Consider the following 25,879-nt stretch of genomic DNA (forward strand, 5'->3'; position numbering starts at 1 on the left):
CTCCTACCACCACAAATTATTCCCCACAATTAATTTGCTGGGCAATAAGGAAAAGAAACTTGACTTACTCTACTGCAGAGTAAAGTAGAGGCATTAGGCGGGTAGGTAGAGCTTTTGCTATAGAATAGAGGGGTGTCACTGACCATCGATTCATCTTGTGCCTAAGCTTTGGCTTATTCAGTCACTGTAACAGATGAAAGTCTAAAGGGAAAAATCTGAACAGGTGTAAAATAAATCTGTTGTGGGAAACAATTAAATATATTTTGGAATCAATTCACCTGGCCACAAAAATGCGGTGCATGCCAAGAATTAACATTTCAATTTTTTGCTAGGCCAGAATGGAAGAACTTAGCAGAGAATAAAGGAGTGAAGTACTGAGAGGTGACTGAGTGGGTGAAGGGAAACACACCCTGTGTGTTTGGTGTGCATTGCATTGAAAACTTTATAAATGCTGCAATAATTGAAGCTGATGCACATTGCACAGCCAACACTGCAGTCATGAATTGAACCACACTGTACTTCTTTGGTCATGGGTGGCAAAATGCCAAAGGCAGGGAGGGGGTTGATGAATGATGATGGCTGGGTTGCATGTCTGTCTCGCTTAACAAGTCAAGGGATTAGAACAAAATTTAAAATACCCCCCACTTTGAACTATAGCTTTGATGACCATAAAACAAAGTAAGCAAAGACCTCCCTTGTTTATTCATCCAAGCAATTATGCAATCATCCTTTCATTTTTTCTCCTATATTGACCCATAGCCACCATGATTTAGGCTTTACTTTTTCTCACCCCGTCTTTCACCATAATTTTGAATCCATTATCCATCCATTCAATATCCACCCTTTCTTTCAGTCATCCTTTCACTCATTCATCCATTTAGCCAATACTCACCCACGTATCCTTTCACCAAGCTACTCATCCTTTCCTTTCACTCATTTCACCCATCCTTTCTTTTATCCTTCTGTTCTTTCCCATTTCTAACAAGCGTACATTATGCAAGCTTCTGCTGAGTTGCAGAAAAAAGTGGCTATGACCCAACCCCGCTGCACCTGGTGAACCGGGGGTTCACGATCACGAGTCACAACAACGCCCTTGTAGCTAGTGAGTATAATGGTACTTGTTAACATGCAGGCAGTATGACTTACCGCCACCTGTCCCTGCCATCGCTTCTCTCCCCCAACCAAATCTCCTCCTACAGCAGCACTTGAGCCGGTGGCACTCTGTGTGGCTAGAAAAAAACCTTATACATTGTTTTAGATGTGGGACATGCCTCCCCTTATTTTTTTAAATAAAAAAATACAACTGCATACATAACTACAGTTCAATTAGCACTGCAATATCTTTTATCAAAAATATCACTCTGGGCATTTTTTTGGTTCACCATATTAGAAAAGCCAGGCAGTCAAGTGAAACAAAAACGTTTTGTAATGGAGGGGCAGAGCTATAGCCTTTGATGATGATGTCTCTGAATCATTGAAGTGCAATGCAAGGGTGGAATAATAATGGTCAATGAAAGACATATGGTGTTGGTTGGCAAATACAGTGGGACCTCATACTTTCCAACCATGCTGCACTGTCATGGGTACTGCTGGTATGCTGTAAAGTGAATCACACAGCACGACATTGGAGGCTGGGGGGTCATCCATGACCATGGCCACTCTCTCATTAACTGTTACAGCAAGAACAAGAAAGCCTTCTCAACAAATATACATGGTGAATGTTATGTATAATACTAGCTGACTTGGATTTGCAATCTTCACAGTAGACAGTAGAGTACCAAAAAGCTGCTCTCGGTCTTACAGTACCACAAGATATATAGGGGAAAAGGAAAGATTACCAACTACACAAAAGAAATCTACAGACCAGTACAGAGCGGAAAAAGTCAGCTACCAAAAAAATGAGAAAAAAAAAGATAACACAGGGATAACAGGAATTAAACAAAAAATTGATGGGGAGATGGAAAAAAGGAGACAGTATAAAAAATAAACAAGACAAAATTAAAAGTAGTATAATAGTGGACAGAGGTAAAGGTTAAGGGAAATACTAATAATAAATAATAGGTCTTACTGGGGTGAGCAGAGCCCCCTTCAGTGGTGGTCAGTGCCTTCTCCCCAGCTCTTTCCAGACCCACCTCAACGTTGCCCTTCTCCTTGGGTGTGAGAACTAAAGATAAAAATATAGATCAGTGGTATAGTTAATGTCCACAAAATTATTAAAACAGGCAAACACAGTAACATTGTAATTATCTCAATAAGCTCGCCTATGGCACTAGTATCGACAATCGTGAGTTGGCTATACTAATCCTAAAGTCCCTATTCCAAATTTCCTTAACAAAATTCCATTTTGGAATATTTGGAACTATTGCATTGCAATGAATGATTTTTGTTTCTGCTTTCATTTCTCAACCCCCTGGATGGACCAATTCAGTCTCCTTTTTTTGCAGTGCATAGATGCATACTAGTACTACACATCACTGTGAAATTACATGTGACTGTATGAGCTACATAAAGAAAGTCACAGATATCACTAATTCACTATGGTGACAAGAGGACAGTGGAGTTTGCATTGCAATGGCTTTGTAAATAATCAGCCAAAGCCAATGAGTAAGATTCGGTTGTGCTGAGCACCTGTCTATATCAAACTCGATTGCATAATAATATTCTTAATGTAAACTAAACAAAACCTACCTCGGCGTATGAGCAGCATAATATTTGGAAAAACGTTAGCATTGGAGAACATAAACACAGCAAATAGTATAATTAATACTCACCGATCTTTGGGATCACGTTGCCTTGCAGGTTAAGCAGGTCCTGCTCCCAGTTGAGGTTATCCTCCGAGCGATGCGTCAGCTACTGTGTGGTGCACTGGACCTGGCTGGTGTGCTGCACACACCTACACACCCTCCCCCAATGCTGCTGATACTCCTGCAGGGGGTACCTGCTACCAGGCCTACCGCCTGCTGCCAGCATAGAAGGGAGGTGGCACTGCACATTAAATAAAAACAGTGCTGCCATCTCCACCTCACAAATATTGGCTGAGGCAGCACCAATTGGTGGTGCCGCTGTCCACAAGGTAGGCGGCTGGTTGCTGGCTGTCCTGTCACTTCCTTGGTTGCCACCCTGCTCTGCCATGGCACTGGGTGCAGTAAAGAAAAGAAACAGGAGAAGGAAGGAAGGAAGGAAGGAAGGAAGGAAGGAAGGAAGGAAGGAAGGACAGGGAAAAATAAACAAAAATACAAAAAGTCATGAAAAATGATGAAAACAATATATAAAATACACACACAAAAACACACACTAATACAATAAATAAAAATGAGGGGTAGATTAATTAGGAGGTCGGAGGACTGAAAAGATTAGAAAGAGATTAAAAAAGGCCCAGCACCATGATCAGAGTAGGAAAACAAGATGGCCACGCCCATGCGAACACCATGATGCACTTTGTGCATGATTTTGGATGCAAGGGCATACTCCGCATCGCGTTTGATGTTAAACAAAAAAACTGCATTGGCGGGAAACTCCACCCACCCACAGAACTCTGTGTAAAACGCCAGAGTTTTTAAAACTAATTTGCATAGTTGCTCTTAGCGTGACTTCACGAACTCTGTTGAGGCCAAATTTTGTTCCATGAGTGCTTACCCTTGCATCCTTATAACAGAAATGGCATTTCTAATGTTTTCCTGGTATCTTGAAATAATGTGTAGACAACTATTCACGTTCTTTCAAAAACAATAAAAGACAAAAATACAATATGGATTTTGTTATTGAGCTAAGAATCCAAAAACCAGGAGGATAATACTATGACACCAGAATATCATTAATTGAGATCTTAAGTCGAATGCCCCTTTCAGTTATTTTTTACAATTATCTTCATTGGCATTCATAAATGGAGAAACAGATTTATAAGTGATCACGCATTTTACAAAAGGCTGTACTGAACTCACAGAAGTGTTTCATTAAAACTGCTGAGAGCTAAGGCTGAGAATGTCTTTTGAATTGCCTTAGTGATTGATAGAGGAAAGGGTAACCGTTCCCAGTAGCCACGCCGTCACCTGCACTAAATGGTACACATGAAAGGTGCTAAGTGATCACCCAAAAAAGTTTGAAAAAACTTGATCTGCAATCTTGTATCTCTTGATTGTGGATGAAGAGCACCAAAGACATTGATTTCTTTGTAAAACCAGGTAGGAGGAAGGACTAAGCAATAAGAATCCAGAGGCGATTCAGCTGACTTCCAGCTAGAATGAACTAAAAATCAAGAATAAAAACAGTAGCAAATGGGCAATGAACATGGCACAAAATAAGTGAACTTAGTGTGTTGCGATGCATCCATCACTTGTAGATACCTCCTTATGTGTGAATTAAAGAAGAACTGATATCAGAGAAAAAAGCCTTCCTCCATCTTGGATTGGGAATCTCAGATAGGCTTCCATAGATACACCACTGTAGAGTCTTCCCCAGCCTGGTACCCACTGAATAACTAGACCACACTCGGAGCTGTAAATCATGTGTCTTCATTCTTCTGCATGTACCTGTGATCTTCGACATTCTAATGCAAGCTATTATTACATTTTATTCCAGCGATTACGTCAAATGGGTATGGAGTCCATGAGGAGTCTGAAAGGTTCCATTCTAAATCATGCAAGACACAACATCGCCTCTGTTAAATGAAAGATTGCAAATTTTTTGAAAACCATTAGACAGACACAACTATCTACATATATAGAAACATGTACAACTATATCTCTTCAACGAATCTTCTTGGTGCTATGATCAGTCTACCCAATCTGGTTACTGGAAGCTGTAAACAGTTGTCTTCAATGCCAGAAACGGCCAGTCATGGTAAGGAATCAGCAATAGTCATTGAGTTTTCAAAATCAGTCTTTCTTTTACCATCTCAAGTTGAAGATCAATGAAACACAGGGCTAAAGTGAGAAGAGTCTCTGGTGAGGGACTTCCCAGGTTTTTGGGCATACAGTATGTGTCTTTTGGTAGACACTTCTTGAAAAGGTTCAGCATGGTAAAGAGCATCAGATTTTCCTTTCTGTATCTGTAACATGTCGTCTCTTATTTCATACATTTTCATTTTCTGTTTTTGAATCAAGTCCCTTCTACAAATCAAATTTTCAACATTATCTCTTTCTATGGTCCATTAGAGTATCTTGGTTGCCATTGCTCTCCCAAACATCAAAGTCACAGGACTTTCACCTTTCACCTTTTATTGTCAAGCAACAAGCTTGTAAAGTAGAGTTCAATACTATTTTTTGACTTAGCCTTTCAAGAGTTGCATGCTGCACTGCTTTCTTTAGTGTACTCATAAAACACTCTACAAGTCCATTGGCCTTTGGCCACAAGGGTGTGATCTTTTGATGCTTTATGTGCAGATGCTCTAGAAATTCTTTAAATTATTTGCTGTTGAAGGGTTGACCATTGCCAGACTTCACAATGGTTGGCAAACCTCATGTTGCAAAGATGTCATCAAGTTTTTCGATTACTTGCTCATGTGTCATGGATGAAAGATCTTTGACATAAAGAAAATGTTAATATTCATTTATTATGACCATTAAATGATGTCCATTGTCAAAGAAATCAATGGCTACTTTCTCCCCGGCATGTTTAGGGAGTTCTGATATGTTTAATGTATGTTGATTGAGTTTGGTTGATAGGTAATTGCATATGTGACAGGCCTTATGTTCCTTTTCAACTCTTTTGCCTAGGTTTGGAAACAACACTCGGTCTCTGAGTGTTCTCTTTGTAGCAGCGATAATGCAACATCCTTAATGAGTCACTTCTATTACCTTTTGTCGTAGACTCTAGAATTAGGATCCTAGATATTCACAGAATTGCTCCTTCCTGAGTTATAGACAGTTCATCTTTGACATTCTTATACTTTTGATATACACCATCATTACTGAGAGGTTGATTATGTTTGTTCTGCAACTGATTTGTAATTATGGCCCTCATTACAACTCTGGCGGTCGCTGTTAAAGCGGCGGTAATACCGCCAACAGGCCGGCGGAAAAAAATGGAATCATGACTGTGGCGGAAACCGCCAACATAGACAGCCACTTTAACACTCCGACCACCACGGCGGTATAAACAAACAGTGCGGCGGTCACCGCCAACAGACAGGCGGAAAACAATGTACCGCCCACATTATTATGAAAGGCTAATCCGCCACCTTTTCTGGGGCGGAACCAAAGCGATCAAAAACACAGCGGAATCAGGACTTGGAAGGAAAAACACTCACCTCTCCACACCCCACGAGGAACCAGGACGCCATGGAGCCAGAACTCCAAATACTCCCTGCGATGGTATTCCTGCTCCTTTATCAGGAGCAACAAAGACTGCGGCGACGACCACGGTGAGTACTGCACCTACAACACTGGGGAGGGGGGAGGGAAAAGAGAGTGACACACACACGCAACACACAACACCCCCACCCCCACCCTCACCCACAACACCATACACAAAAATACATGCTGCAACATTACATTCACACCCCCCACACCTCCCTTTCAAGAATGCAAGGACAAAAGGAAATAGTTGAACAATTGTAATCATGAACAAACCAGTAGTCAAAACTCGAAATACAGTATATACAATTATGTACACCAACTACACAAGTCCGGATAGTACACCAATAATTGTCCGTGGACCAGTGGGCCCAAAATGCATGGGCGAGGCCCACACTCGATACCAGGCATCAAATGGAGAGAACACTGCAGGGGCATCAGATCGAAATTAAACAGGCACCTCAGTGGGAAGGGAAGGTGGGGCACATCAGCCGGATGAGTGCACAACGACACTGCTCCACGAGGGGGCTCCATGCCCACTGCTGTATCCTGGGGAGTGCAAAGCCACAGTCTCTCAAGTCTCTCCAGTGAGTGGTTTGCCCACTGCATTATCCTGGGGAGTGCAAAGCCACAGTCTCTCAAGTCTCTCCAGTGAGTGGTTTGCCCACTGCTTTATCCTGGGGAGTGCAAAGCCACAGTCTCTCAAGTCTCTCCAGTGGGTGGTTTGCCCACTGCATTGTCCTGGGGAGTGCACAGCCACGGTCTCTCAAGTCTCTCCAGTGGGTGGGTTGCCCACTGCATTATCCTGGGAAGTGCAAAGCCGCAGTCTCTCAAGTCTCTCCAGTGGGTGGTGTGCCCACTGCTTTATCCTGGGGAGTGCAAAGCCACAGTTTCTCAAGTCTCTCCAGTAGGTGGTTTGCCCACTGCATTATCCTGGAGAGTGCAAAGCCACAGTCTCTCAAGTGGATAACAGTCTCCACTGGTTCTGGAGGGGGCTTTGTGCCCAGAGTGCTTCATCCTGCCAAAGACTGAGGTAGTGGATGCCTTTCTCCAAGGGTTCTAGAGGGGGCTTTGCGCCCAGAGTGCTTCATCCTGCCAAGGACAGAGGTAGTGGATGTTATACTCCACTGGTTCTGGAGGGGGCTTTGTGCCCAGAGTGCTTCATCCTGCCAAGGACAGAGGTAGTGGATGTGATACACCACTGGTTCTGGAGGGGGCTTTGTGCCCAGAGTGCTTCATCCTGCCAAGGACAGAGGTAGTGGATGTGATACACCACTGGTTCTGGAGGGGGCTTTGTGCCCAGAGTGCTCTATCCTGCCAAGGACTGAGGTAGTGGATGCCTTTCTCCACTGGTTCTGGAGGGGGCTTTGCGCCCAAAGTGCTTCATCCTGCCAAGGACTGAGGTAGTGGATGCCTTTCTCACTGGTTCTGGAGGGGGCTTTGTGCCCAGAGTGCTTCATCCTGCCAAGGACAGAGGTAGTGGATGCCTTTCTCCACTGAAGGTGTTGCATCATGGAAGCTTCCCAGGCTTCTGGAAATGACCACCAGACTCGGTCGACTGACCACTGGGGATGGCTGCCATGTCTCTGGTGGTGCCACTGGCTCAGGACTTCGCGGGGCCGCTGGCGGTGCTTGCAGCGGCCTCTGTGGCATCGGTGCTTGCGGCGGCCTCTGTGGCATCAGTGCTGGCGGCGGACTCTCTGGCAGCGGTGCTTGCGGCGGCCTCTGTGGCATTGGTGCTGGTGGCGGACTCTGTGGCAGCGGTGCTTGCGGCGGTCTCTGTGGCATCGGTGCTGGCGGCGGGCTCTGTGGTGGCAGTGCTGGTGGCGGTCTCTGTGGCGGCGGTGCTAATGGCGATGCTGGTGGCGGGCTCTGTGGTGGCGGTGCTGGTGGCGGGCTCAGTGGCGGCGATGCTGGTGGTGGGCTCAGTGATTGTGGTGCTGGTGGCGGGCTCAGGTACTGCAGTGCTGGTGGCAGTGCATGTGGCGGTGCAGGTGGCGGTCTTCTCTGCCATACTGGTTGGTGTCGACGTGGACAGAAGGTGTGACACAGGTCCCATAGTCGGTGCCACCATGCCCTCGCCTGACCTGCCCTTGATTTTCTGGCCCTTCCCCACCTTGGATGGTGGCGCAGCTGTCTTGCCACTATCCCCTTTTGTTTTCCCTGAGCCCTTGGTGGCAGGTGTTTTCGCCTTCTCCCTCCGGGATGTGGGCAACTTTTTTTCTTTCGCAGGTGGCGGAATGTCCTTGTCCTCGCTCCGTGCCACACTGGCTGCCCTGATGCTTGGTGCACTCCGAAAGCCAGCTGTTGCTGGGACCACTGTGCCCGGTGATGTGGTGGTTGAGGTGCTGGGTTGGGACCTGGAAAGCCTGGCCCTAGGGGATGGACGGGGGGGAAGGTGTGGGGAAGAGGTCAATGTTAGCCAGGAATTTATTTTTACACTCACTGGGACGGGTAGATGGAGTGGGTTTGGTAGTGGAGGAAGAGGTACTGGTTGTAGGAGGTGTACGATTGCTGAATTTGGGTGAAGGTGCATGGGCTGGAGGCTGCTGTGAGGTGGATGGCTGTTGGGTGGGTGTGTGCCTGTGTCTGTGTACTTTGAGAGGAGGGCTCACAGACACACTGGTAGAGGACACAAAGGATGTGTGAATGGTAGTGGGGGTGGTGAGTGCACGTGAGCGGTGTGTGGTGATGGGCGTGCTGGTGATGGAGGCAGTGGCTGAAAATGTGCACGCAGGTGTGAGTGAAGACGAGACAAGGAGGGAGGAGGACGACGTGGAGGAGGAGGGACACAGTGGAGGCAGTGGATGTTGGTGTGTCTGCATGGGAATGATGCTTGTGTGAGTGCCTGTGGGATGTGTGGTGCTTATTTTTGCCAGAGCCATCCTTGTGTGATGAGGTGTGTGCATGCTGGTCTGATGGTGTGCTTGGGATAGGCTGAGGTACAGGGGATTGGGTCTGGGTGGAGGAAGTTGGAGGGGGGTGTCTGGACACAGGGACAATGGCTGCCATCAGTGCTGAGGCCAGAGCCTGAAATGCTCTCTGTTGGGCTGCCTGGCCAGAATGAATGCCCTCCAGGTATGCATTTGCTTGTTGCAAATGCCTCTCAACACCCTGGATGGCATTCACAGTGGTAGATTGCCCAACAGTGAGGGATCTCAGGAGGTCAATAGCCTCCTCACTGAGGGCAGCAGGGCTGACTGGGGCAGGTCATGAGGTGCCTGGGGCAAAGGAGATGCCCACCCTCCTGGGTGAGCGGCCACGGGACACACGCTGAGGGGCTGCTGGAAGGTGTGCCTGTGGATGCTAGTGTTGTTGATAGTGGTGTCTCTCGCTGGGCTTCTTTCTCAATTTTTGTAGTAGGTTTTTGTGGGTGATGTGGGTGGGTGTTTTATATTGTATTGAGTGCCCTTGAATGGGCACTCTCAAAAAGTAGTCAGGTGAATTTTGATCCTTTCCTGGATGACACACAATTGTATAATCATACTCTTGTAATTGTAGTCCCCATCATTCAATACAAGAGTCATCTTGGCTTTTCAATGGCCCAAGATGGTCAGGAAGGCTTGATGATCAGTCACCAGTGTAAAAGGCTTTCCGTACAGGAATACATTGAAATGTTCACAAGCCCATACTACAGCCAAACGGTCCTTTTCAGGCTGTGAGTAAGCACATTCCGTTTGAGATAAACCTCTATTAGCATAGGACACAATGGGGGTGATTCTGAGTCTGGCGGGCGGCGGAGGCCGCCCGCCAGACTTCCCCCACCAAAATACCGCTCCGCGGTCGAAAGACCGCTGAGGGTATTTTGGGATTTGCCCTGGGCTGGCGGGCGACAGCCAAAAGGCCGCCCGCCAGCCCAGGGCAAATCAACCTTCCCACGAGGACGCCGGCTCAGAATTGAGCCGGCAGAGTGGGAAGGTGCGACGGGTGCAGTGGCACCCGTCGCGTATTTCAGTGTCTGCAAAGCAGACACTGAAATGCAAAGTGGGGCCCTCTTACGGGGGCCCCGGCAGTGCCCATGCCATTGGCATGGGCACTGCATGGGCCCCCAGGGGCCCCGTGGCACCCCCTACCGCCATCCTGTTCCTGGCGGGGGTCCCGCCAGGAACAGGATGGCAGTAGGGGGTGTCAGAATCCCCATGGCGGCGGAGCGCGCTCCGCCGCCATGGGGGATTCACAAGGGCAGCGGAAAACCGGCGGGAGACCGCCGGTTTTCCGCATCTGACCGCGGCCGAACCACCGTGGTCAGAATGCCCTGCGGGGCACCGCCGGCCTGTCAGAATGACCCCCAATATGTTGTGTTGCATTTTGGCGTCCACTATGGTATGCAAATATAGCGGCTACACCAACGGTGCTAGCATCAACTACATTCTTGGTACTGAGCTTTGGATTGAAGCATGCATTTTTGGAGCATTTTCTATGACGATTGATTGTCTTGAAACGCTTTTCACATTCTTGTGACTATTTAAAAGAAACATTTTTCTTTGTTAACTCTTGTAATGGAGCGCTAAAAGTGGCAAAGTCCTTTATGTATCCTAAACAGTAGCTGGCCCTTCCAAAAAAGAGCATATCATTGAAACATCTTGTGCAGGTCAGTATTTGTCAAAGCTTGTACCTTTAAAGGATCAGGAGTCATGTTCCCATCAGAAAAGATTTTTCAATTTTGCCTTATTGAATTCACACTTGTCTGTGTTTAAAGTCAAACCTGCATCATTGAGTAATTGACACATTTGTGTGAGGGCTCATTCGTGCTCCTTTTGTGTAGCTCCAAAAATCAGTTATGTCATTGCTATAGTTAAAAGCATTCGCTACAGTTTGTATGATACGTCATATGACGTCTTGGAAATGTTCTGCAGTTAATGACACACATCAACCAAGGGCCTGATTTAGGTGTCAGCAAAGAGAATGCTCCTTCAAAAATGTGACTGATATCCTGTCTACCGCGTTATGATCCCCATAGGATAGTATGGGGTTGTAAAATGGGGGCCAGGATATCCGCCACATTTGTGACAGAGTATTACACTCCGTCAACATCTAAATCAGGCCCTAAGTCTCTTGTATGTAAACAAACCAACATGTTTAGCAAAGGTTGCAATATATCTGCAGTCTTCTTTTAGTTCTAACTGATGGTAACCTTTAGTCAAAACAAGTCCATAGAAGATTTTGGCTCCATTCAATTGTGTGATCATGTCAGCAATGTGCAGCCCCGGATATTGCTCTCATTCAATGACTTTGTTTTCCTGGTGCATGTCAATGCGCATGGGAACAGCTCCTTCATGGTCCATTTTAGGCACTACTACTAAGGGAGACACCCATGGCATTGGACCAGTGGAACGTTCAATAATGTCATGCTTAAGTAGTGGTTCAAGTTCTTTTTCAACAGCTTCTTGTAAATGAAGAGGAACTCATCTTTGTCTGTGAACAACAGGACGGACATTCTCATTAATATAAAGTTTTACTTTCATAGTTTTTAACTTTCTTAAACTAAGAAAAAATGAAGGGAATTGACTTACTGTTTCATGATGAGCATTCACAAAATGGTTCTTTTTACTGCAGCCTTTGCGTACCTGACCAATGGCGGGACACTTTCCTTCATGTGCAAACGCAAATCCACACTTGAAGCATAACTTCTTTTTTGCGTGTGGACATCACTTTGTGTCCTTCAGTCTTTTGTTTCAAATTACTTTTCACACTCGTGACTGATTTGCTATGGGCACCTCTGGCCTCAATGTCGGCAGCTTGCCTCTCAGCACATTCCTTAGCTCTGGCAGAATTTGTTGCCTGAGTGAATCAGACAAGTATCCATCAATCATGCTAAGACACATTGGCCCTCATTATGACATTGGCGGTCAATACCGAATACTGCTGTGGTGACGGCAGACAACATACCACCACAAAGGCGAACATCCGTCCACCAGATTATGACATACACACACAAAACCAACAGAAACCAGCCACAACCACAAATCTGCCAGACCCAACGAAAGCAATAAACTGTTGGAACTAGCACATAATGTTACGCCACCAAAACAACGCCCTCCAAATATTGACCCACGAATCACCACAGCGGACATTCAACGGTGGTAAACATTGGCAGTGCACACCGCCGTGGCGGTAATGGCCACCCAAAAACAAAACAAGACAACATTGGCCAGTCCAAAAAATCCACACCTGACACACACCCCACACACCCAGCAACATCACTATAAAACACACCCCCACATCACCCACAAACCTTTGCGAACGCAAGAAGATTGCTACACCTTGCCAGGCCAATCCCAGGGATAAGTGCACACACACACCACAACTACCCATTCATCTGTCACGCACCATGCACCACACACCCCACCACATCACTCATGACCCTCTGCACAACACACACACCACACAACCCATGTCCCCACAAAGGCACCACCATTTCAGTGATGAGGAGTTGCGGGTGATGGTGGAGGAAATAGTCAGGGTAGAGCCACAGCTGTTTGGAGCACAGGTACAACAGATCTCCATTGCCAGGAAGATGGAGCTATGGCGAAGGATCGTGGACAGGGTGAACGCCGTGTGAACAAGCCCACGCACAAGGGACGACATAAGGAAGAGGTGGAACGACCTACGGGGGAAGGTGTGTTCCATTGCAGCAAGGCACCAGCTCACCATTAGGAGGACTGGCGGTGGACCCTCATCTCCTCCCCCACCGTTGACAGCATTGGAGAAGAAAGTCTTGGCAATACTGCATCCTGAGCACCTCAATGGAGTACCCGGAGGACTGGATACTGTTGAGTCACCATTAACAACCTACCACCACCCATACCTGCATGCCATGCACCCCCTCACCCTGACTCCCTTCACCCCACTCCATCCCACACAGTGCACCACCCCCATTCCCATACCTAAATGTCTACCCCTGCATGCCATACCCACTGCAAGCACATCCCTCCCGGATCTGCTATACACTACCAAAGGTGAGAGGACAACACCAATATAATTGGGAAAGGTAGAAATGCGGAATATGTGACAGACAATCACCCTAACAAATCACGTACATCCCCACAGGTGCACCAGCCAATGTCAGCGGCGAGGAGGTGCCACAGCAACCCAGTGCCCCACCAGAAGATGCCCTCAGTGATGACAGCAACTCTGGAGGACTTGATCTAGATCGGCGTTACTCAAAGTACGGCCCGCGGTCCGCCAGCGGCCCCATGGACCGACCTTGGCGGCCCGCGGAGACGTACAACAAACAGCCTATGACAATTGCCGCAGTATGTAAACATAGAAGAGGGCCGCGGGAGCATGCACAACAGTGGCTTCTTTGCGCATGCTCCTGCGGCCCTCCTCTATGTTTACTACGGCGGCCATTATTTATGGCGTTTCCGTGGATCCTGGAAGCCAAAGCCCCATAAAAGTCAGCGCTTGCAGCTAGCTTTAACGGAGCTTTGTCATCTGCTTCCTGTCACCGGCTCCACGTCTGCTGCCCGCCTACCTGCCTGCCGTTCTACATTTGTGGCATCTTTAAAGTGCTTTGAGTCAGGTAAGGCTCTTTGGTTATTTATTTATTTGTTTTTAATGTAGTGTGTGTGTTACTGGGGTAGGGGTGAGAGTAGATTGCGCTGTGTGTGTGCGCTGTGTGTGTGTGTTACTGGGGTAGGGGTGAGAGCAGATGGCGCTGTATGTGTTACTGGGGTAGGGGTGAGAGCAGATGGCGCTGTGTGTGTGCGCTGTGTGTGTGTTACTGGGGTAGGGGTGAGAGCAGATTGCGCTGTGTGTGTGCGCTGTGTGTGTGTTACTGGGGTAGGGAAGAGAGCAGATGGCGCTATGTGTGTGCGCTGTGTGTGTGTTACTGGGGTAGGGGTGAGAGCAGATTGCGCTGTGTGTGTGCGCTGTGTGTGTGTTACTGGGGTAGGGAAGAGAGCAGATGGCAATATGTGTGTGCGCTGCGTGTGTGTTACTGGGGTAGGGGTGAGAGCAGATGGCGCTGTGTGCAGATGGCGCTGTGTGCAGATGGCGCTGTGTGTGTTACTGGGGTAGGGGTGAGAGCAGATGGCGCTGTGTGTGTTACCTGGGTAGGGGTGAAAGCAGATGGCGCTGTGTGCAGATGGCGCTGTGTGTGTTACTGGGGTAGGGGTGAGAGCAAATGCCGCTGTGTGCAGATGGCGCTGTGTGCAGATGGCGCTGTGTGTGTTACTGGGGTAGGGGTGAGAGCAGATGGCGCTGTGTGCAGATGGCGGTAGGGTGAGAGCAGATGGCGCTGTGTGTGATAGACCGGACACTGCAAGGGTAAGAACTGTGCTGCAGCATTGTTTAGCAATGTTTTGAAAAAGGGGGCGGGGTGGTTGTTCCCCCTCTAAGCCCCGCCCCACCGCTGTCACTTCAGTGCGGCCCTCGGCCGCAAACCATACTGCAATTTTGGCCCCCGAGAAAAAGTTTGTGAGTACCCATGATCTAGATGAACTCCCTGACCCAAATGGGACCACAGGTCAGTCAGCTACCACATCCCACAGCAAGTCCAACACAGGACCACCCCCTCAGACTCAAACACCACAGCAGCTAGCCAACGCCCACAATCCTCTGTCCCCAGGACACGTCAATCAGTAGTGTGCCCACCTCTACATGGACCCAAGTCAACACCACACAGACAAGACGATGAAGGTCCTGGTGTAAGTGGGAGTGGGCACACCATTCAGGGGACACAGGCTCAGGGGGCCAGGGACAGTCAGAGGACAGCTGTGCGCCAGGGGGAGTCCAGGCCCAGGGAACCGACAGCCAAGGAGGCACTCACAAATGTCCTGGGGGCATACTAACAATCCCAGGACAGGATGGGTCAGTGATCAACATCATGCAGGAGAACCAGCAGCTGCAGGGGAAACACCACCAGGAGATCATGCAACAATTGCAGGCCTTGAATACCACCATGGCCTCCATTGCAGGTGTGCTGAGTGACATGGCGAACATCATGTATGAGTGCACAACACACTAGAGGGCCCCTTCCACCAGCCAGTGTACTGACCAGCCCTCCACATCTGCTTCAGGTAGTGGACAGGAGGCCCTGCCACAGGACTCACAAGCCACCAGATCCCCTTCCCCTGCAGAAGGTGAACTACCCCACAAATGTTTCCTGCGACCCAGGCAGACACCAGAGACAGTTGCCAAGACCAAGACCACCGCCAGGAAATGAGCCCCTCCAGAATGTCCCCCTTGTGTTCCACTGATTCACCTTTTTCACTTTGGACTGTCATTGCTCCTCTACATATTGCCCCATGGACACTGGACCTGTGCTACAACCAGACTGGGCCACTGCACTGGACTTTTCCCACCCATCACCCAACTCTATTGCACTTTCCATTGTTTTTTTGTAAGTCAAGTAAACAACATTGAACACAACTAGAGTAATAGTGCTTTATCAGTAAGAAATGTGCAGTGTATTGAACTGTATTGAACTGCATTATCCTGTGCAAATGTCCTGTAATGTGTTAGTCCATCCAACAAATGTGTTCCAGCAGTCTGTAGACATCACATTAGTACACTGTTATGACCACACCAACATCTGCAATAAGGGAAGGCATAGGTGACAGTCAATTGTGATGCGAATGTAGGGACTGGCACATCACAACAGCCACACAGCACATAACTAACGTGGAGACATGTATAGATCAACAGTCTTACCTGAGTGTCATTGGAAGTACTGCTGAATGATATGTGTCCTGCTGTCCACATCCTCCCCCTCTTCCTCCTCCTCACTATCCTCAGTGTCCACTGCTGCCACATGTGCATGTTCACCCTTCTCCTCCTGCAGATGGGGCACATGGCATCTGTGGGCCAAATTGTGCAGCATACCACCACAATCTGGTATCTCTTTCTCAGGGGAGTAGCATAGGGATCCACCTGTCAAACGGAGGCACCTGAATCTGGCTTTTAAGAGACCGAAAGTTCATTCCACAATCCTCCTGGTACACCCATGTGCATCATGGTACCCATTTCCAGCCCCTGTTCTTGGATTTCTAACAGGGGTCAACAGCCAGGACAGTTTTGGGTGCCGGAGTCACCTGGAAGTTGTAAGGGACACACATTAGCCATGCACAATGGCATGGGGCATGTCTCCAGTAGGCAAATACTGACATACATTGGGTGGGGTCTCACGCTCACCTGTAAGCCACACTCTGTGCCTCTGTAGTTATGCCATCACCTGTGGAATGCAGATATTCCTCAAATCATAGGCATCAAGCACAGATCCAGGATACTTGGCAGTGACGTGGGAGATGTACTGGTCAGCAAGGCACACCATCTGGACATTGAGAGAGTGGAAACTCTTCCTGTTCCTGTACACCTGTTCATTTGCCCTGGGAGGGACTAAGGCAATATGGGTCCCTTCAATGGCCCCAATCACACGTGGTATGCGTCCCATTGCGTAGTATCCAACCTTCATAGAGGGCAAATCATCAACCTGGGGGAATGAGATGTAGCTGCTCATGTGTTTAAGCAAGGCAACCAAAACCTTTCCAAGCACATTCAAGAACATTGGCTGTGACATTCCTGCAGCCAAGCCCACAGTACCCTGGAAAGAACCAGTTGCCAAGAAAGGGATCACTGACAGTACCTGCACAAGAGGGAGAATTGCTGTGGAGCTACGGATAGCAGGTATCAGATCATGCTCCAATTGTGCAAACAGCTCTGTGATTGTGGCCCTTTCCAGACGATAGGTGAGCATGATGTGCCGGTCCTCCAGTGTAGCCAACTCTACAAGGGTCCTGTACATGGGTGCTTGACTCCTCCTCCTCCTATTCCTCTGCAGTTGTTGGTATCTATGTGAGCCAAAAGTAATAAGGGTGTGACAACAGGGCATTTGAACACACAACATCATGGTACACAGAGCATGTATGTATGTAGGTCATCAGATTTGTCTAGGTGTTTACAGTAGACTCAAATGATGCACATATAAATTCAAAACATGAGTACCAGCAATAGGAAATGGTAACCGCCTGTCTTGTATGCAAGGACAGGTGGAAGTGACCACACTCCGCCAGCGTCAGGTGTCATGGCAGTCAGTGGTCGGCACCGCTGTGCTATTCCTCATTGGCTAACATGGGTGTCTGTGGAGTACAGGAACCAATGATGATCAACGCTGGTGGTGATGGTGTTCAACGCCGCGGACGTGACCGACATTTTCTTTCTACAACTTCACTTGATTCCTGACTTTCCACAGTGATTCATCTCCACTGCATGTGCTGCTGTGACCTGTGTCTGGAACCTGCCATGGCCCGTGCCACATGGGAAAGGGCTCCAGCCTCACATCCGTGGAGTTGGAGAAGCTTGTGGATGGGGTCCTAACCCTGTATGGGCAGTTGTATGGGCCTCCAGACCAACAGGTGAGTACGTCATGGGTATGTTGCAGGCAACATGGCTGCATGTAGATGTATGTGTGTGCTAGCAGTGTGCCATTTGGGGGTATGGCTGCAGGCAGTGTGAATGCAGAAGTACGGGTCATGTGTGTGCTTGATGAGGGGCAAATGCAATATGTAAGCCATTTGTATGACAGGCTGGATTGTATATTTCTTGGTGTCCTTCTGTCTGTGTTTCCTCTGCAGGTCAGTGCCCATCAGAAGAAGGGGTTGTGGCATGCCATCGCCAAGGATCTGCGGACCTTGGGGGTCATAACCGGCGGAGCACCCTGTAGGAAAGTACCCTCTTTTTGGCATGTTACTCCCAGTTTCTGCATGATGTCAGTGTGTTTTTGACCGTGTCACTGGGATACTGCTAGTCAGGACCCCACTGCTTATGGTTTATGGCCTGCTTGTCAGTGTGTTTCACTGTTTTCTAAATTTTCACTGAAGTCCTGCTAATCAGAACCCTAGTGCTCATGCTCATTCTGGTTCTAAATTTGTTACTACATACTAGTAACTCAGTATTTCACTCCAAATTGGCATACTGGTCCCCCTTGTAAGTCTCTAGTATATGGTACCTAGGTACACAGGGCATTGGAGTTCCAGGGGATCCCTATAGGCTGCAGCATTTCTTTCACCACCCATAGTGAGCCCATGCAAAGGCTTCTACAGGACTACCATTGCAGCCTGTGTGAAAGAGTGCATGTACTATTTCACAACCATTTTCACTGCACCAGGTCACTCATAAGTCACCAAAATATCAGGTCTTTCAACCCTGAAGGCTGGGTGCAAAGTACCTGTCTGTGAGAGCACCCCTGCACTAGTAGAGGTGCCCACACATCATCCAGGCCAATTTTCTCAGACTTCGTGAGTGCAAGGTCGCCATTTTAAGTGTGCACTGGACATCGGTCAATACCTATGTACAGCTTCACAATGAAAACTCCAAATATGGCCACATAAGATGTCTAACAACTGGGAATTGTACCCCAATACTGATTCCAGTATTGGTTGCACAATCCAGTGCACTCTGGGGGTTCCATAGTGGGCCCCCAATACTGCCATACCAGCCTTCTGAGGTTTTCCAGGCACCCCCAGCTGCTGCCACCTCACAGACAGGCTTCTGCCATCCTGAGGCTTGAGCACCTCAATCCCAGGAAGGCAGAACAATGCATTTCCTTTAGGAGAGGGGTGTTACACCCTCTCCTTTCCAAATAGGTGTTACATGCATGGGAGGGGTATCCTCCCAGTGCCTCTGGAATGTTTTGAAGGGGCAGACGGTGCCCTCATTGCATAATCCAGTCTACAACGGTTCAGGGACCTCCAGTCCCTGCTCTGGCATGAAACTGGACAAAAGAAAGGGGAGTGACCACTCCCCTATCTATCACCACCCCATGGGTGGTGCCCAGAGTTCCTCCAGAGTGTCCCTGGGTTTTGCCATCTTGGATTCCAATGTGATTGCGCACTCTGGGATCATCTGAGTGGCCAGTGCCAGCAGGCGACATCAGAGACTCCTCCTGATAGGTGCTTACCTGGTTAGGTGGCCAATCCTCTCAGGGCTATTTAGGGTCTCCCCTCTGGGTGTCTCTTCCCATTTGGATTCCAAAAATCCAGCAGGAATCCTCTGCATCCCTTACTTCATCTTGTACCGACGGATCAACAGCCGACTGCTCCAAGAACTCTACCAAACTACTACAAAGAAGCAAAGAGGACATCTGCAACAGTTTCCAGGTCATGCATCCTCTGAGAACTGCCTGTCTTCAGCCTGCACAAGAAGAACCAAAGAAATCTCCAGTGGAGTGACGAAGTCACTTACCTGCTTCAGCAGGCACCTCTCTGCAGCAACGACCAGTTGCTTGGGTCCCCTCTCCAGATGACAGGAGTGGATCCAGCAACACAGGTGGAGGACTTAAGTGACTCTGTCATGGTCTGCACGATGTTTCTCACCTTTGACTGCAGGATTTGAAAGGATACCCGGTCTTCTGCTGGTTCTGGATAGACCAAGATAGGGGCGACCCTTTCTAGTAGCCAGGATGCTGCTTGACAGGAAAACACCTGAGCAGACCGTACCCTCCAGAAGGAGTCCCAGAGGGAAAAAAACCAAAATATGGGAAAAACCTCAAAAACAGGAACTCCTGAAATAGAGGAAAAAACAGGAATGAAAAAAGGAACAAAAGGAAAAATCTCAATCAGCAACAAGAACAGGAAAAAACACGACGAACAGGGGCGAAGATCACAACCAAGAGGAAGTGTTTGCAACGCATGGCAGATCAGGACTGAGTGACTTATATACTGGAAGACAGTAAGGGACAACACAGGAAAGAGAAGGCAACATTACCTTGGATTGGGAAAGACCCATAGAACAGAATGGGAAAAAGGCAGAAGTATAAAAGAAAAAGGCATGCTGGGAAAAGGAACAGAAAGAAGACAACATGGAAACCAGCAAGAAGACAGCATGGAACCCAGGAGAAAGAAAAAACAAAGTGCATAGAAAACAGAAGAAAAAGAAGGAAAAAGGACAAGAAGAGAAATCCACCACCGATAAGTAAGAAGAATGTTGAGGAAAAAGGTAAGAACGACGCGACCGGGAGCACGAAATGTGCATCCTGAAACTTGTTGTTAAATGAGTGCAAATACACGGAGGACGGCACTCCGCTAATCGGATTTGCGATCCGACCACAGCTGAAGAAAGAGATGCTGTGGTTACGCGTGGCGTCACCGACTCTGACAGTCCCAACATCCAGCTGTCCAACTTTGGTGGAGGTAAGTGTTTGCCTCCCCCGCAAGACAGTATACCCGTGCACCGCATGACTTGCAGTTGCCAAGGCTTGTGTACGTCCTTCCAAGAAGGTCTTCATGCACAGCACAGCTTAGGCCCCCAGCACTCCATCCTGCGATGCACAGATTCCTGAGGAAATGGTTTGTCACTGTGGTCCATACTGCGCAATGTAAGTCCCAGGGAGTGATTGTGATGTATATGCCATCTGTGCTGTTGTTGCTGTGATTGACCCTGTGCTCCCATTCTTTGTCCCCCACCCTCTCTACTTTTGTCATCCTGTCCATGTGTGCATTAGCATCATCTCGCGAAGGAGCAGGGGCACCGGCAAGTGAGGGAACTGCAGCCCACAGAACCCAGGAGGCAGAGTCCACTGACGCCGAGGGAACCAGTGGGTTGGAGGAGCGAAGGGAGCACTGCAGAGGAGACTAGAGCTGATATTACTGACTCTGATTCCTCCTCCGTTGGAAGCTCCCTGGTGGTGGTGGACCCCTCTGGGATCACCCCCAGTTACAAGATCTTCCTCCACCACCCATACCAGCACCGCCCTCCGAGTAGCCACCCACCCAGTTGCCTGTGCCCGCTAACCCAGGAGGGTGGGTGTCTCCTTCGCCCCAGGCACCTCCGGCCCTGCCCCAGTTAGCCTTGCTGCCCTCAGTGAGGATGCTCTTGACCTCCTGAAATTCATCTTGGGCTGTCAACCCTAGCGAATGCCATCCAGGGGCTGGCATCCCAGATGGAGCAATACAATGCCTTCCTGGAGGGCATTCATGGTGGCTTGGCAGCCCTACAGAGATCGTTTCAGGCTCTGGCCTCCTCTCTGACTGCAGCCAGTGTCCCTGTTTCTTCCGTCCCCCCTCCAACTACCTCTTCCCAATCCCTGTCTCCTCTCCCCCAACCCATCCCACGCATACATTCTGACAAGCATGCACCCAAACTAACAGCCAGGACTCGCACAGACAAACACAGGCACCACACTTCACAAGCACACACACAGCCAACACACAGATGCACACACAACAACAGCCACTGCCTCCTTAGTCTCCCCATCCTCCTCCTCCCTCACAGTCACATCCGCAGCACTCACACTTGCATGCACTGGATCCACAGTTCCAGATCCTGCCACCTGTACATCCTTGCCCACAGGCACCACAACAGCAGACCCACCGACATGCACCCCACACATCCCATGAGCAATCACCACCATCACTACACCCACCTCATATGCAGACACCTCACACAACATACATCCACGCGTCCTGTTTCTCCTCCCCCACCCTGTCTGTCCCTCCGAAGACACATAAACGCTCCCACTCAGACACCCAACAGCCATCCACCTCAGACATGCACACTGTCCATGCACCTGCACCCAAGTCCGGCACACCTCCTCCTCCTCCAACCACTTCCTCTACCTCCACTGTCATTCCTCCTCCAACACCTCACCGCACTGGTCCTAAGAAGCTTTTCCTTTCCCACCTTGACCCCTTCCCTACCCCCACCTCCCTGCCTGTAAGAGGAAAGTCCCCTCCACCCAGCCCAGGCCCTCCACCTCTCATTCCACTGCTGTTCATCCCCCTAAGAGTTCCCCCGCCACTAAGGGAAACAAGAGTGACACTCGGGCCCCCTGTCCCAAGGCCACACCCAAGGTCCCCTCTCCCAAGAGCCCCCTACCCCACTCCCTACCTCACCCCCTGAGGTGTCCGCCTGCCATCTCCATGATGCCCCTGCCCAGTGGAGTGCCTAGGTTGTCAGGAGTCAAGTTGGGCATTGGACGTTGCCCTGTGGCCATTTGCAAACTTTGGACTGGCCAATGGTCCTGCCTGTAAATATGTAAATAATTATTTATTTAAATTTACACTCATTATCCAAAATGATCACAGTGGTTGGACCAGAGGTATGTTTCCTAGCTTTCTTTGCTCCTGGGTTCTATTGCTGTCGATTTACTGTGCAGATTGTTGTGGGTGTGCGGTGTGTGTATAGTGTGTGTTGTGCATGTGTGTGTGTCAACCTCCCCTCCCTCCCTTGTGTGCTAGGCAGCTGTACTCACCGTCATCGTCTTCATCAGCGTTGGTGCTCCTGGACGGCCATCATATAGTCCAGCATCGGGAAGACTTCCAGTTCTGGTTCCATGGCGGCCGCGGAGTCCTCTGTGTCCCTGGAGATGAGTGTCTCCTTTTATATGATGTGTTTCACCCAGGCTTTTGGTGGCAGTGCTAACACCCTGGGAATCGTGGTGGTCTGCTATGTCATAATATGGTGGGCAGATCCTTGTCTTTCGTCTGCCTGTAGGTGGCTACCGCTGTGGTCAGTGGTCATACCGCACTGGCCATTGGGGTGGTACTGTATATGGGAGGGATCACCACCATGGTAATAATTTGGCAGTCACTACCACCAGCCTACAATGGTACTACCGCCATCGCTGGCATGGCGGTCACCTGACTGCCAATGTCATAATAAGGGCCATAGCTTCTTCATCAATAAATTCATTCAACTTACAGTGTTTGATGAGTGTGTTGAGTCTTTTCATTAATTAATCTATTGTGTCGCCAACTCCTTGATGTTCTTGACTGAAAACCGTTTATAATCAACATTTGTTACTGGATTAAACTTGATATATTCAATGCATTCTTAACCTGATGGTATGTGACTTCTTCATCAGTTCTTGGCATGTTCTTTATGACTTCCTTCACACCATCACCAGCAGGATTTTTGACATATTTGATATTCTTACTGTTATCAGTCTCTTCAAGTACATCTATGAAATCTTCAAAAGTCCCTATCCAGGCCATCCACGTATAACTAATATTTTGCTTTTTGTTAGTGTTGAAGTATGAAGGTTGTTTGGGGAAGGCAGCAGCATTGCAAACCAGTGTGAAACTTACTGATGTTGGGATTGGGGCTTTCCTCAAGCTCTCTGTCTGGAAACCAAAATAAATTCCCTGCAATGGGCCTGCCTCGGGGCTGTCCTTGATGGACTTCATCGGCCAAGTGGCCTTCTGCCAAGTTTCTGGCCACTGTAAATATGGACCTCTCCTTTAGCACAACCTCGGGCTCTTCTCTTGGGGCCATCGTCAGATGTGATGCAACAAATCTCTCTAGGGGGCTCAGTAAGTCCTTTCTTTTGTTCTTTTTATACTTTAGGTTGTATTTTCTTACACCTGGTTGATCTCTGCCTTGTAGCACTATTTGGTATCTGATAACTGTCTTTAACTGCACTTTGTAAACCTGGTTGAATCTCCCTTCAGCGTTAACACTCCATATATTGTATAACTTTATTATGTGTGACAGTGCTGTACCTTTATGTAGGATCTTGGTCATAGTTTCTTGAACAACAATGTGCTCACTTTTCTGTGAAGCTCTCTTTCCATTCACATGCCACACACCAGCTGGAGTTGAGCTATGGCTCCACATACTCCAACCTTCGACTTAGCACTTTGACAAAGACCCTGTGGCATGCATGAGCAGTTTGCATGGACCACTGCAAACTCTCCAGGAGAGCACTTTCTTCTTCTGGTTATTACTCTATTATCTTGTCAACAGTTGTAGTGTCTTCTCCAGCCTGGTACCCACTGAATAACTAGTCCACACACAGAGTAGTAAATTACACATTTTTATTCCTCTTCATGTACCTTTGAACTCAAACATTCTAAAGCAAGCTTTTATTACCTTCTATTCTAGTAATTATGTCATACGGATACAGAGTCCTTGGGGAGTCAAGAAGTCTCAACAGCCACCATCTTGGAAAGGACAGATTATAAGGCTAGTCCACTACTTCTTGCTGAAAGTCATGGTGTCGGTCAGGCAAAAAAAGCCCAAGTTTGACATCCTTCTTCCAGCATTGTAGTCTGCATTGTATGTATGCTTCATATTGAAACACTTCATATGCCTGATGTTTTCAAATGTATATTCCTGCCAGGTATGTAAGCGCTTATCTAACACTCTTTAAACTTTTGAACACACACACAATCTATAGTGTGTACCTAAAAATCTGGAAAGTATGTCTTGGTACACTATTCAATTATTCGGGATAGTGTTTTGTTTGATTTTCACTTTATTGGGAGGGTGCAATCCATAATGGCCTGTTCCTTCTCATTACTCCCTTCCCTCCCAGAGAATTATTTTTGATCCATGTCCTGATGGTGACCCCAACAAATTTAAAATTAATGGGGTTGAAACATTGACATCTCTTGTAGCTGGGGCGCTCTCTACAAGACTATGCTAGGGAAAGACTTGTACTCCCTGTTTTTTGCAAATATTGTAGGACCCCTCTAAAACCCTGACAGTTGATACTCATCTGATTTTTGATTATACTAAAGATTTATTCCTTTATGCACAATGATTCACTTGAGCACTGCACTGTATCTCTAAGCACTTTTAGTTATATCTTCTACAGGCTGTGAATTGTTATTGCACAAATTCTCTGATTTTAAAATCTGTATGTGTCCTGGATATTGTAACCTAATTTAAGTAATTGATTTACAGTATAGATTTGAATTATCATGCCCAATTGTAATATTACTTCAATAGTAATCTTATAGGTCTAGCGCAGGGTCTGCAAAGTCGGTCCTGGAGAGCCGGGTCCCTGTCAGATTTTTAGCATACAGACTTTCCTCAATATTTATGACTCTGAATCTGCGAATTACCCGGAAAAGATCTGCCCCTTTGGTTATTACATTGCTCATGCACAGGTTTCCAGGGATATTGGGTAGCTTCTTTTAATGCCATTAAGTCAGTTAGTGGGACAGTTTTGGAACTGCCCAGGTATTTATAGGCCACCAGCACGCAGGTGTGCATACCAATGACTGCATTCCAATGACCTTACCACAACAGAATGGTGGACATGCAGGCATGAAGCACAATGTCTCCGTGCGCTTCACCCCATTCTACTGACAGAATGCAATGACGTTGCATTATGCCACCAGGCATCATGTTGAGGTACTTCCTTGCCATCAGATCCCATCCTCGTTGCCAGTATGAAATGAGGAGTATTAGAGGGTGAGTACAAGCAGACATGTTTATTTGTACACCAGCCAGCAGTCGCCAGACTTACCAGTGGAGTAACGGAACTGAAAGCCTCCACTCCCCCCCTGCACAGAACATGGAGAGGCCCCCCTCTGAACTCACTCAGGCCAGGTGCTGTGCTGAGGGTCCCCCTCCCCACACTGCAGGGGCTGCGGGGGCCTTTGTTAGGCCCCTGTGATTACTGACAGTCATTGAATCCAGTAAATCAGGCCTGGATCCCACACGGTCCTAGAAGTCCAAGAGATCACTAGAACATATCAGGTAGAAACAGAGACACCAGATGCCAAACAATGGTTGTAGATAGGGGCATCAGCACTCGCTTTCAGTGGCCAGGACTTATTTCACATCATCACACTGACCCAGAGCAATAGAGGGAAAAGCAGGAAAGAGAGAACAAATGCGGAAAATAAATATAGGAA

The sequence above is a fragment of the Pleurodeles waltl genome, chromosome 3_1 (assembly GCF_031143425.1).
Source record: "Pleurodeles waltl isolate 20211129_DDA chromosome 3_1, aPleWal1.hap1.20221129, whole genome shotgun sequence".
In the NCBI taxonomy this organism is placed as follows: domain Eukaryota; kingdom Metazoa; phylum Chordata; class Amphibia; order Caudata; family Salamandridae; genus Pleurodeles; species Pleurodeles waltl.